This window comes from Mycteria americana, chromosome 1, assembly GCF_035582795.1.
Source record: "Mycteria americana isolate JAX WOST 10 ecotype Jacksonville Zoo and Gardens chromosome 1, USCA_MyAme_1.0, whole genome shotgun sequence".
Lineage (NCBI taxonomy): Eukaryota > Metazoa > Chordata > Aves > Ciconiiformes > Ciconiidae > Mycteria > Mycteria americana.
In genome coordinates, this window is record NC_134365.1 from 65,255,315 (window position 1) to 65,267,646 (window position 12,332).

Below are 12,332 nucleotides of genomic sequence, written 5' to 3' on the forward strand. Positions count from 1 at the left end.
GGCTTTAGAAAGAAACAGTCATCAGATGTTACCTTTTTTTCTTTCTCCCTGATTTAGGGTTTCCATCCTGTCTGCCCCATTGCCCCCAATAATCACTAATACCCCAATCTTACAGCCGTCTTCAGAGCCATAGATAGAGATTGCAACGCTTTAAAACAAATGACCTACTGCTGGTGCGAGAGGGCTCTGTCAAGCTCCCTGTTGACATCAGTGAAAGAACTGCAGCCTGATACAATGCTGTCGTTTTAACTGCAGTATGCCCTGCCCGTGTCTAGGATTTAACTTGGAGAAAGAGCTTAGATGACTGCCTCAATATAGGCCACAAGAGGGAAATGAAATGCTGGTCACCTCTAGTAAAGCACTCCAGAATCACAGATCAATTGTCCTTCCTTGCTCAGGGAAGACTTGCAATGAAAATAACTGAAGCTTAGATAGGTTATCTCCAGGGGGAGGTGGGGGAATGAAAAAAAGGAAACCAAACAGCAGTTGCTATAGGTCAGAATTGACGGGCATTGGTAAAGTTACGTGAGGATGACCCAGTGTCGCCCGCAGCCTCAGCAGCAGGAATAGTCAGTCCCTTCTAGGGCTGCATTTTTATATTTTTTCCTTCACTGATTAACACTCCTGCAGAGTGGCAGAAGGCGACTTCAAAAGTTTTCTCGTGTAGGGTGTACACACATGGACACCCTCACTCCCCTCCTTCCTTAGACATACACACATGCACACCCCACATGATGTGGGTGCTAGTAACCTGTAAATATGTGTACTATATAGTGAGAAAATACATGGCAAAATGCAGCATAATAGTTTGTTTTCTATTCTTTTATACTTAACTCAGGAGTTGCAATGCAATTCATACGCCATCTGCGTCCATGTTAGGTTGTGCGTGCAGATCGCATGGAAACTATCTGCTGAAAAGACGTGGGGAAGCACAATACAACTGGGACAAAATGGGCATTTGCCACCAAAATATATTTGGATATTTAAGAAAGAGTTGCCAATGTTGTTCAGATCCCAGAGATGCAGGGAAAGGAAGCAGCTGAGACACCAATACGTTTTTCTTTCTGCCTATTTTGCCTTTGGGCAGATACATGCAGCAAAAAGGGAGGCAGTGAACAGCTCAGGGCAGTAACATCCTGAAACACCCCAGCAAGACTCTCCAGAGCTGACCATCAGTGCTCTTCAATACAGGGTTTCTACAGAGCTACTTCTGATCCAGTCAGTCCTGAGCTAGCCATCCTACCTCCGAAAACACAATTGTGTCCACAAGTCCTTACTACCTTCTAGTGCCACAGGCCCTGGTACTAACCACTTGTGTGCAATACATACGGCTGTCACCTTCTGAGTGCGTAAGGCTAAGGGAGAAAACCTGAAGTCCCATCAGAAGGATGGCCTTGGTATTCACAAGATTGGTTCTTGCAACCTGCTGTTGCAAGGTGCTTCTCTAACACAGATGGCCTCAGTCACAAGAGAAAAAATTGCACCATAGCATCTCCAAATCAGAGAAGTTTATGACCCCCTAGTGTAAAAATCCCGCTGTGCCGAGAGGCAACACCATGGCAGGACACCACCTGAGTCTTATTTCTGTCCTCTGCAGAGGGCTTCTGCGGGCTGTCGGCAGCACGAAGACCGCGGCTAATGCTGCTTGGCACAGCAGGGAGCTTCACATCCCCGTGGCTCTGAGCCCTACCTGTGGCAGCAGAGCACAGGAATATCTCTGTAAAGGCAATTCCTTCAAGTGGCCTTGTTATTTTGCCAGCTGGTCAGAAATACCCAAACAGTAACAGTGATTCTGCGGTAGATGAGATAGAGTCAAGTCTTCAAAAAGCTGCATGACCTGCGGGTTTTGCCCCAGTTTCCAAGTGATGTAGACACCAAGGAGCATGAATCAGATACGGCTCAGTCTCCTGGGGCCAGCTACACAAAAAAGCCTCAGCATCCAGTTCCTCCTTAGATGGTGAATAGGAGTAAAACACTAAATGCCTTTGGTGCCTACATATTTTTTAAAAAAACATATACGCTCCTAATTTGCTTAAGCTCTTGTGACATTTTATCTCAAGGGTAGTTTTCATGTGACTGTAGAGCATAAGGCTGTATTTTTTTATGAAGGGTTATTCATTAACAATATAGATCATAAGAAAAAGGTTCGAGTAACCAGAACAATAAAATGAAAGTGCAGCCTTAGACTATTCAGTTAGAGTGTACTGAATTATTTATAACTCCTGGGCACCAACAACAATCATAGACATCTAATTTAAACTGTTACTATTTTTACTCGGCAATTTCCATCACTTAGAGTGTTTGCATTCATGTATTTGTTGTTTGATCTTTTGCAGGACAAAATTTCCCCTACTTACACAGAAAAGCATATTTGAGGACTTTTGCGGATATTTTTCTGCAGTATCTTAAATTATTTTAAAGTATTTTGAGGCCTAGTATGACAGACGTTACAACTTTCAAAGCTGTAAACTGTACCTAAAATGGGCTTGAACTTTCAGTTCTTTCTCAAGTAAAATTCGCTTTGATTACAGGTCATTGGAATCAATGGGAAATTTGCTTCATTAACAACTGTAAGACTGGGTCCTATTTATGTGTATGTGTGATGAGGGGACTTAGGTACGGGGGCTGTACTTATATGCCAGCCCACTTAAGGATCTTTTGCATAGACACAGGAACAGTCACTGCTAAGTCACTGCAACTTTATACCAATCTCTTTTTGTAAAAAACAACCATTATACTTGTGTGTGGCTGGAATAATGCAGTGGTAAATCTAGCCCATAGTCTGACACACATATACATGTATATATGTATATATATGTATATATATTTGTAAATTTATGAAAAATGTCCATAGCTTCATGATTGCCTGAAATAACCTGAGGTTGATGTACAGAATTTCAGGCAAAGGACTGTTTCTTTTTCACAATCCTCACGTATCCCAGATTTAAATCAAAACAAATTAAAAAGTGCTATTTCCCAGGAAGGTCCTCATTCCGCCATTGCGCCAGTCGAGGAGGGGTACCACACTAAAGTCAGCGGCATGCACATCCACACACGTATATCCAGTCATAGGACTGGGTCTCAAGGGCTTTTTTAAGGAAAAGAAATGGACTGAAAAAGCCACAGCAGAATTTCTGTTCCACATTAGCGCTCTCAATAGACTCACTTATCCTTTATTAAGAGGCCCTTTGTACAGATGCTGTTCTGCACTAGGTGTACGTTTGTGAGGAGCACCTTTGTGGATGAAGTCAAGCTACCCAAAGGCCTGGATTTTCTCACCTGCATTCGTCCCCACTAACCTTAGGCACTTAATTGAGATCTTTATGTCAATGGGGCTCATGTCCCTTGCTTTCTTGTATAGTTAATGAAGAGAGGCAGTCGCTTCTAGATGGTGAACCTGTAAAACTGACAACTAAGTCAGCTTTAGGAGCTCCCTCGCACTCCATAGAGTGACCACTCACCTATCTTGGGTGGTCCCAAGATCTTAGAAGGTCTTAAATCCTGGTGAGATGAATCAGGGACCTAGTGCAGAAGAACATCCATATGGAGATCAGCCATGGCCCTGTGCTTCAGGTGCATGGCCTGGCTCACCATGCAAAATGCAGATGTTAATTGTGGAAGACTGTTGGAGCAAAAGGAGATGTTCACAGCAGCCTTCCCCTCCCAAACTGCAACATGACTGGAAAGGACAAGGCTTTCCCCAACCCCTGGAAATTGCATTTGAGGTGAGTGCCTCATGGTGGTTTCCAGCCACAGACTACTGGGTGGTCCCAGTGCTGGAGGTCAGAGGTCTTTGGTCTGAACTCTTCACCTTTCTCTGCCAGTCCTGGGCATTGCTGAAGCAGTTCAAAGAGCGAATTTACATCCTAAAACTTTGAATAGCTAAGCTGTTCAAAGGTTACTTTCTTGCTCCATCCCCAAGCTGGCCTGAAAAAAAGTCATCTAGCTGGTAGTGACAATCAAAAAATTATCCTCCAAGGTACAATTTGGGTAGTTTCATTTTTTTTTTCAATGTTAATAACTGCTTTACAAACAGCTTACATGGAGATTAAAGAGATTGCAATTTCATCCCTTATTGTTGGGATTATAGTTGTCCTCAGAAAAACTAAACTGCGGACTCAACAAGAGAATGAACTGTGACTGTATTATTCAGAAAGCTGCTCTGACAAGGCTGAACATACATCTCCATCTCATGGTGAGAGTCTCTCAGAGCCAAAATTTGCAATCGCATATTGATAGCAATTCTGTTTGGAAGGACCAGCAATTTAATCCAGTATAAGAACTTTGGAGCTCTTGTATATTCCCATATTTTACCCGAATAAAACAAACACAGTCAGAGGAGTGGGAGAATTAAACTGATTTCTGAACACTCCAGTGAACTTAGCCAGTGAACTTTGGATGTTGTGCCAACGTATGGTAACTACTATTTGTTGCTGCAGCTAAATTTAAGTCAGTGACTTGACAATCTTCACCCATCTCTCAGGACCACTTTATTTTTGAAAATACTTTTAAGATTATGGCAAAAGGGACTTCAGCTGGTCTGCAGGGATGTGTAAAGTAAAGATTCAATACTGTGTACCAGTACTTACAGAAAGACTTTAGCTAGAAAGTGGAAGATGAAACTGAGTTCCAGGGATCAAAAGTTACTTTTCAGCATGGTACCTCCTTGACCAAGCTGTACTGTTTCATCCTGACATTCCTCTCCTGTTCTCCCTTTCCCTTTTTTGAGGAGCCAGATATGTATCTCTCTCTCTCTCCCCCCCCTTTTCCTCCTTCTGTGTGAGAATATAGAGATGCTTCCTGTAAAGACGTTTTTCTCTAAATCCCATTCCATACTGACTCTTGCATATGTGACTGTTTTGTTATTTGAGATGTCTGTGAAAAAGAAATAAAAGCTTTAAGAGTGAACTCTGGAAACGAGGAGGAGCTTGAGAATAAATCAAATTGAAGGATACAGCACCCTTTTCTGCAAGACTTTTCAGAATGTTCCTAAATTCTCATCACGGCCCTCTCTCCCTCCCTCTCTGTGAGAGGAACGGGAACAGTCCTGGGATGTGGGACTCTCAAAGGTTGCTCTTTTAGCTGTCAAATCACTGTGTCCCACAAGGGTTTTGCAGACTTTTCCGAGTTTTACTGTCAAAGGAAACCTCCTTTTAAAAGATGATAAAGTCAGTGTGCAACACCACATGGGAGGAGGCTCTAAAGGGTGACTCTGTCCCGGTTTATTTTTCTTGCCCATTCTTTACAACAGCCCTGCGTGTCCAGCCACACACACTCTCCTCCCTGCTAGGCTGACTTTGCCAGGGGTGTAGCTGCCACGAGGGGCCTGCCTGGCCCCTCTTCCCCACGCTGCACTTGGATTATCTTCTTGGATAATTTTCCACTTTCTCATAAAAAAACCTGTCTCACCTCCTAGTGAAAGCCATAACCACTCCTGTGACCCTGCAGCAGGGAGCGGACGCACAGCCTCCCACGGGACAGCAGCGACGCCTGGCACGGGGGCGATCCTAAGGTGTAGGCAGAAGGACGGGTGCAGCTCGCACGGCCATCTCACACCAGAGAGCTAAAGCCTCACCTTGCCTTGCGAGCTCCCACCGTGCTGCTCATGACCCACTCGGCCAGTTCAGAGCTGTGGGGCCTGACTCCGCGCGGGCTCACGCTTGTGCCATCACACACTCCTATAGCAAATATGTGCAAGCATGGAGAAACACACGCCTGTGTGAAGGCACTAGTGTTTTGCACAAGGGCCAGTGCGAAATCGGACTCACTGGACTCCCCTCCATCCACAGTAGATGCATCTCATGCATATATTTGCTCTTTAGGGTTTCTTCTGCCACAAGTAATATTCGCCCTAGCCATGAGCTACCACACTGGCCAAAAGTTTTTGGAGGGTTCCCCTTCCTTGACTCCCTCATTGGTCCTTGTTTCCTTAAGGAAAAGTATCTTTTTGCTCAAAAGAAATGAAGCAACTCCCATAACCATCCCTTGGTGATGACAAAAGTCGCAATCACCACTGTCTCTAACTGACAGTTTGGGAGGCTTAGGATAATAATTCACTTAAATGCCTGCGAACTGAAGTACGTCAGCACTTTTCTAGGACATTCCCAAGTAAAATCGTATGACTGGTACAAGACATTTGTCATGCAGATGCATCCTGGCCAGATGTTTATGTTTCCTCTAAGTGCAGTACACCCATATCAAAGCTGGATTAGAAAAGATCTAGAATGCCACAATACTCAGGCATATTCAGAGAAATGCATTGATACGTTGCATTTCTCTGGCATATTTTCTCTTCAGAAAATTTTACAAGTATGAGTCACACCAGACCTGTCTGAGGCAGGTGGTATTATAGCCATTTTAGAGACAGGAAGCCAAAAGCCTGGGAAAAGACCTGATGTTTAGTGGTTTGATGCCCCCTCACAACTTCCACTAGCTGCAGGTGGAGCCTTCTGTTTTCAGCACTTTTGAAAATCCAGACCGTAGCTGGTTTATCCAAATCTGCAGAGACTGTAAATGCGAAAGCCAGGATTAGGACACTCAGGATCCTGACTTCATCAGAGCACTGCTACAAAGCTTTGATCCCATAAAGCACGTAAGCACTTGCCTAATTTCAAGCATGAATGTCCCATTAATGATGCTATTGCCATGCTTAAAGCTAGGCACATGCCTAATTGCTTTGCTAGATTGGGAATTACATTAAAATATATTAAAGTCGGCATATTTTGAAAATCCAAAAATGTGTCATTTCTGATTATGTTTTGGGCATTGTCAAGGATATTTCAACTGTGTATGCAGCCGCTCAACCAAGTGCAGCACTTTTTAGTCAATCCGCTCAGAGTTTAATAAGTTTTGGGTAGTAACATCCAGTTGTCAGAAGTAATCGAGGGTGGCATGTCCTGCGAGGTTTGCACTTCTGTGCTGCTGGCAAGAGGCAAAGTGGCTCCTGTGGCCATCGGTGCTAACAATACATCAACAACAACTGACTATTGCATTAGGCTGTTCTGGTAAGGCCTGAACGTGGTGGCTAATTTCACAAGTAATGCGACATCTTATCAAGTGTATTGTGCGTTCCATTTCTTCCTGTAATCTGTTGCAGAAGAGGTGAACAGAAGTTGTTTAAACGTGAAACAAACCCAAACGTCTTGTTCCGTTACTCCAAGGTGCTAATCTGCAGACACACAAGTGTTTGTGTACGTGCATCAGTGTTTGCAGGACCATGGTCCTGAAGGATCATTTTAGTGGCAAGGTTGAGATCAGGGAACTAACAGGGGAATGAACAAACCCCTGTAACTTTGAAAGACAAAAGTCGCAGAAAGCATCACAGGACTTTGCCAAAAAACTGGCTACATCTTACAATTGTCCTTTTGTTTTGATTTTGTTTGGTTCTGGTTTTATCCAGATTGACACAGAATACTGTATTTCCATCAATTAAAATCTTGTCTGGTAACTAACTAAACAACTTGTTCATGGAAAATTAAAAAATAAATAAGTAAACTGTCAATTGTGGAATGTAAACTGATTAAACAAATAAAAAAAATCATGTTGTGTGTTTTAAGCGGCTGTGTCTGCTTGTGTCAGGAGCGGGGCTGGACACCTCTCACCGCCTCCATCCCTAGCTGAAGGACACAGGACAAAGAGCAGAACTGGAAGGTGGGTGCCCTCGGAGCTACAGGGTATTGGAAATGGTCTTTAAAAACCACTAATAGTAATGATTAGATGGCTTCTGATCAGAAATGCTGTATAAAACATTACAAACACAACCAGTATCTCAGCCTGACTATTCATGAGGAGGTTCTTCTGCCTGTCATAGAAGGGATTGATTCCTGCTCAAGCTTTGGGAACTGCATATGCTCTAACACCATTAATCCCTTTTGAAGCCACTTAACGTGTAGAAGTCTGTGATTTGATTGAAATGTATAGAGACATCACAGTAGTTTAGCCCCCACCTTCACCCCGTAAATAAACGAACAAAACCAAATATGAAATACAGTCTTTTGGGTTTTCAGTGCTCAGCTGTAAAGGCTTCGGGAAACCTGGCAGGCACAACACTGCACTGATATTAGTGCTTCCTCATTGCACTTGTGTCCTCAGGCCAACAATAACGAATCAGACATACATTTTCTATACAGCTTTGAGTGTGCAACTAGAGTTGGCTGCAGGTGTCCCAGCTTGAACACCCAAAGATCAAGGTATTCATAACAAATGTAAAGGTATAAAAACTACCCCAAATGTATGACAAGACATTTGGAGGAATGGACAAAAGTGCTTTCAACTGTCCTAGCAGAGGCAAAGCAAATGAGTGGATCAAACAGAAAAATACAACTTTTAAATTTTTTAATCAGTAAGTTTTAAATTAATTAACCTAGAACTGAATTATTACAAAAAATGCAGGCAAGATGTTTTTAAAATGTGATTATTTTGTCAAGTATGGTATTAAATATTGAAGTTATCTGCATTGGCTGTTTTTACCTAATTTAGCACTTATACCTATCGAGACCTGACAGTCAAGTATAAGGAGGCACCTAAAATGTCCTGCCAGGTGACACATTTTTCTAGCTGATAGTTCTTCCCGAGCTGAATGTTTTTGAGCAACAGACTTCAGGTTGTAGCGACAAAAAACAATCTCCTACAGTTCTCAGGATGGAGTCCATGCCCCCAAAGAGGTGCTGTCTAAAATACCAAGTAAGGAACCAAATGAAGGGTCTGAATGGAGGAGCATAAAAGGAAATTCTCCATCAAAAACCTCATCCGTACTAGCAGAAATTCCTTGACCTCTTCCCTGTCACTAATGGCTGAGGAAGTGAGAAATCTTGGTGATATACTAAACTCGGAACTCGGAGCATGTGCCTATTTTTGTCACAATTCAACTGAAATCGCCTGCATTACCAGTGCTTATGACCTGCCTGCTCCTGCCAATAAAGTGTGTGGGGCGAAGCAGAGAGCAGGAGGGGGAAAGAGCTGGCTGGGGGGTGCAGAAGCTGGCAAACCCCCAAGGCAAATGAAGGGAGCAAAGGCTGTACAGTGGCGTGTCTGGCACCATGTGGGATTAAAACCCTTTTGATTAAAAGTCTCCTCTTCTTGCCTACTTCTGCCCACGCCACCAGGCACAGCCGCCCACCCAGCCATCCGCATCTGCTTAGTGAAACTTCTCTGGTTAGCAGCAAACGCTGGTGGTAGGGGCTGCTCGGGTCTTTGCTCTCTGCCATCAGCAGAGGCGACGTGATTCATCGGTGCTAAAAATGGAAGTCTGCAGAGCTCGCTTTGTGGCAAGGGAGAAAGCAGGTGCCCTTTCTCGTGGCAGCAATGGCAGGGAAAGCCTCGGAGCGTGGCCACGGGGGTAGAGGGCTCAGCTGCTCAGCGCTTGCATGGGGAAGGGGGACGAAGAATGTGAACTGAAGGAGCCGGCTGCTCCTTGAAGGCTGAGCTAGAGATGTGACCGTGGAAAGGCCTGCGCTGCGGAAAGCAAGTGGCCTGACTTCGGGAAAGATTTGTGCATAAAACGCCAGGTTTGCGTTAGCCACGTGAGGGCTGAATTTTAACCCCGCAGTGCACTGTGGCTCCCTGCAGTGCCCAGGCCGCCCAGCCCTGCTGCTGCAGGCTCGACGGTGCTTTGCAGGCTGCTGCTCGCTTCTCGGGGTCCTGCTCTGTGGCACGAGGGGAGACGCTGGGCAGTGCCGTGGCACCGCGCAGGAGCCTGCAATGCAGCTAGACAAAGCAGACAGCGAGCAAGAGAAGGGAAGACTCATTAAATGTAGTTCACCACAGAGGAAACGGAGAACAGAGGGATCTGAATAACTAACTGGACATCACACAAGCCTTGTGGCTTGCTGTGCCCTTGTTAGGCTGTCTCAGTCGGGAAGGCAAAGGCTGAGGCTGCCTCACACGGGCTCTGCCTCCCCACCGCGCCGGGCGCCCACGCTCGGCAGCTGGCAGCTGGGAAGCGTAGCAGGAGCTCATCTCTCGTGGTCCAACTCCTGCTTCGAATTAGTGCCATCGCCTTCAAAGATACCTCCGTCTATTCAAGACTCCACCTGGTCGTGAAGGGAAGCAACTACTGACGAAGGAAAGTAGTGAATATTTTAAGAACTGGGTTTAGGAGAGAGAAATCTACCCATCGGCTTCCCCTGCAACACAGTGGTGCCTCAGCAGGTCAAGCGGAGGGATGGGGGCAACAACTCCAGTTCTTCAGATCAGTGAAATCCCTTGCTCTGCCCCTGAGCAGCACCCCAAAGCACAGCTCTCCCTTTGCTTTGGGGTATCTGCTAACACTTTGTGCTCACGCAGGAGCGAGGACCCTCTCACTGAAATGCAACTGCTCTGTTTCAGAGGCAGGATAATCTCACGGTGACCTTTCTTGTCAGGAGCACACGATAACTGCAGCAGAGTGGGGCTGCATGGGGTGAGGACGCTGGTAATGAAATGCTTTCATAGCTCGACACTCATTATTCCATTACATTATTGGGCTGTTCCCCAGGGGCCCTCTAAAGAGTCATGGCTGAGCTCTTTTCCTGCAGAGACCAAAACCAGACCACCTAACAAGCTACATTTACTAAAATTTTTGCTCCCTCCTTGCTCAGAGGGAGTGTGGTCTTGTTCATTTGCATCAGGCAGGAGTGGAAGAACTACGCCAGCTCAGTTATGAATTTATCAGCCTGCTAACCCGTGTCAAACAAAGCAGTCAGTCCATCCCCAGCCGGGAGCAGCAGACACTGCTGCCACCCCACGGCTCACCACGCAGGGCCCATGCTGCCCGGGGTCTCCAGCACGCCTCAGCCACCCTGCGTCTGCTGTTGACTTGTGAAGGTCGACCACTGACCACTTCTTTGTAAGAAACCGCACTTTCCCCTTGATTGCTTATTTCCCTGCTATTTCTTCCCATCCGCAGATAACCCCTTGGTCTTCTCAGTTCTGAAATTCAAAGTGGCCGTCACTGGCGGCGAGGACCTCACCTGGAGCTGGCTGCTCAGAGTGAAGCCTGCGTTGGCCGAGATAGCAAAGCCCTCTGACAGAGGTCAGCTCTTTACCGGGAAATGAGCTGGTGGCCCAAGGGCAGGCGCGGCGGCGTGAGAGCTGTACTGCCAGCAGATACGGCTGGAGAGAGATCACAGAGTCTAAGCTTTGGGCCATCATCTCCCCCCAGTCATGCCCCTTGAGACAACCCTTTCAGCCAAAGGTGGTGGTGGGTATTAGGGGAGCTATTAAGCAGGAGAACTGGAGGCAGTAGGGATCTTGCTTTGGCTTTCGCTAAGTGTTCACAGCAATGCTCAAAATGTATGCCAGGAACTTAAAGGGACAAATAAACCCTGCCATAAGGAGCACGCGATTAGGAAAAGCGGAGGCAGCCAAAGGGTGAGAGAAGGGAAAAAAATGCACAGGCGAAGCCTTCACAGCGACAGTCAGCACTTGGAGTTGGCCACATATGTTTGAAACCACTGCACACAGAAAGCTGCTTAGTACTTCAATGCCTTCAGCTAGCTAAATAAATTTATTTAAATTAAAGTGAGCGCACACATGCATGTACACATGCATACACACACGCACCCTCAACTGCTAGGTAAAACATGAAACAAAATCAAATATCCTTCTTCACAGCAAAGCAGATTTCCTCCTTTTCTGTTGTGTTTTCTTACAAGCTTCCCACAAACCTGTCAGAGAAAAGGAGGCTGAGAGCGAAACAAGTTGCTCTGTGAATTGAACAAAGCCTCGACCTTTCAGCTTCACATTTGGGGTGTCTCTGACAGGCTACAGTTTCTGCTTCATTTAACCTAGCTCGTTCCCTTTGGGAATTCTCTACCCACCATGTTTGCGGCAAGAAACACCATGTGCTGAGGTTTATTAAGAGCTTCCAAACAGAACGGGTGACTGCCGAGTCCCCCCTTCCTTCCCTTCCGTCAGATGGAGATTCATGCATTACCTTGCACTTCTCGTCTCTTCCCAGCTACTGATTTTCACAATTAGAAATCTAAATATTTTTGAGACTTCTAATGCTCCATCAAACTCGTTTGCAAGTAGCCAGTGGATTCGATAGTTGATGGGGACAGATGGGCAGACGTGAAGTGACAGAATCTTCATTTCCTCAGGAAATGAGGCTAAAAATATTATGTTCAGAGTCCAGCTTTTTCCACGAAGATGCACAGTTTCCCGGGAGGCCCAGCCAAGTCCGTGGACGCAGGTGGCAGCAGCAGCTCCGTGTCCTGGGCGACACCTCTGCCCACCGCAGCTGCCATCGCCGCTCCTGCCCAAGGTGCGTCGCGTTGGCTCTTCCTTTCAGCGGGGCGGCTCTGCGGTCGGTGAGACCTTCGCTCTGGGTCTGAGCCCTGAAGAGGAGCCCA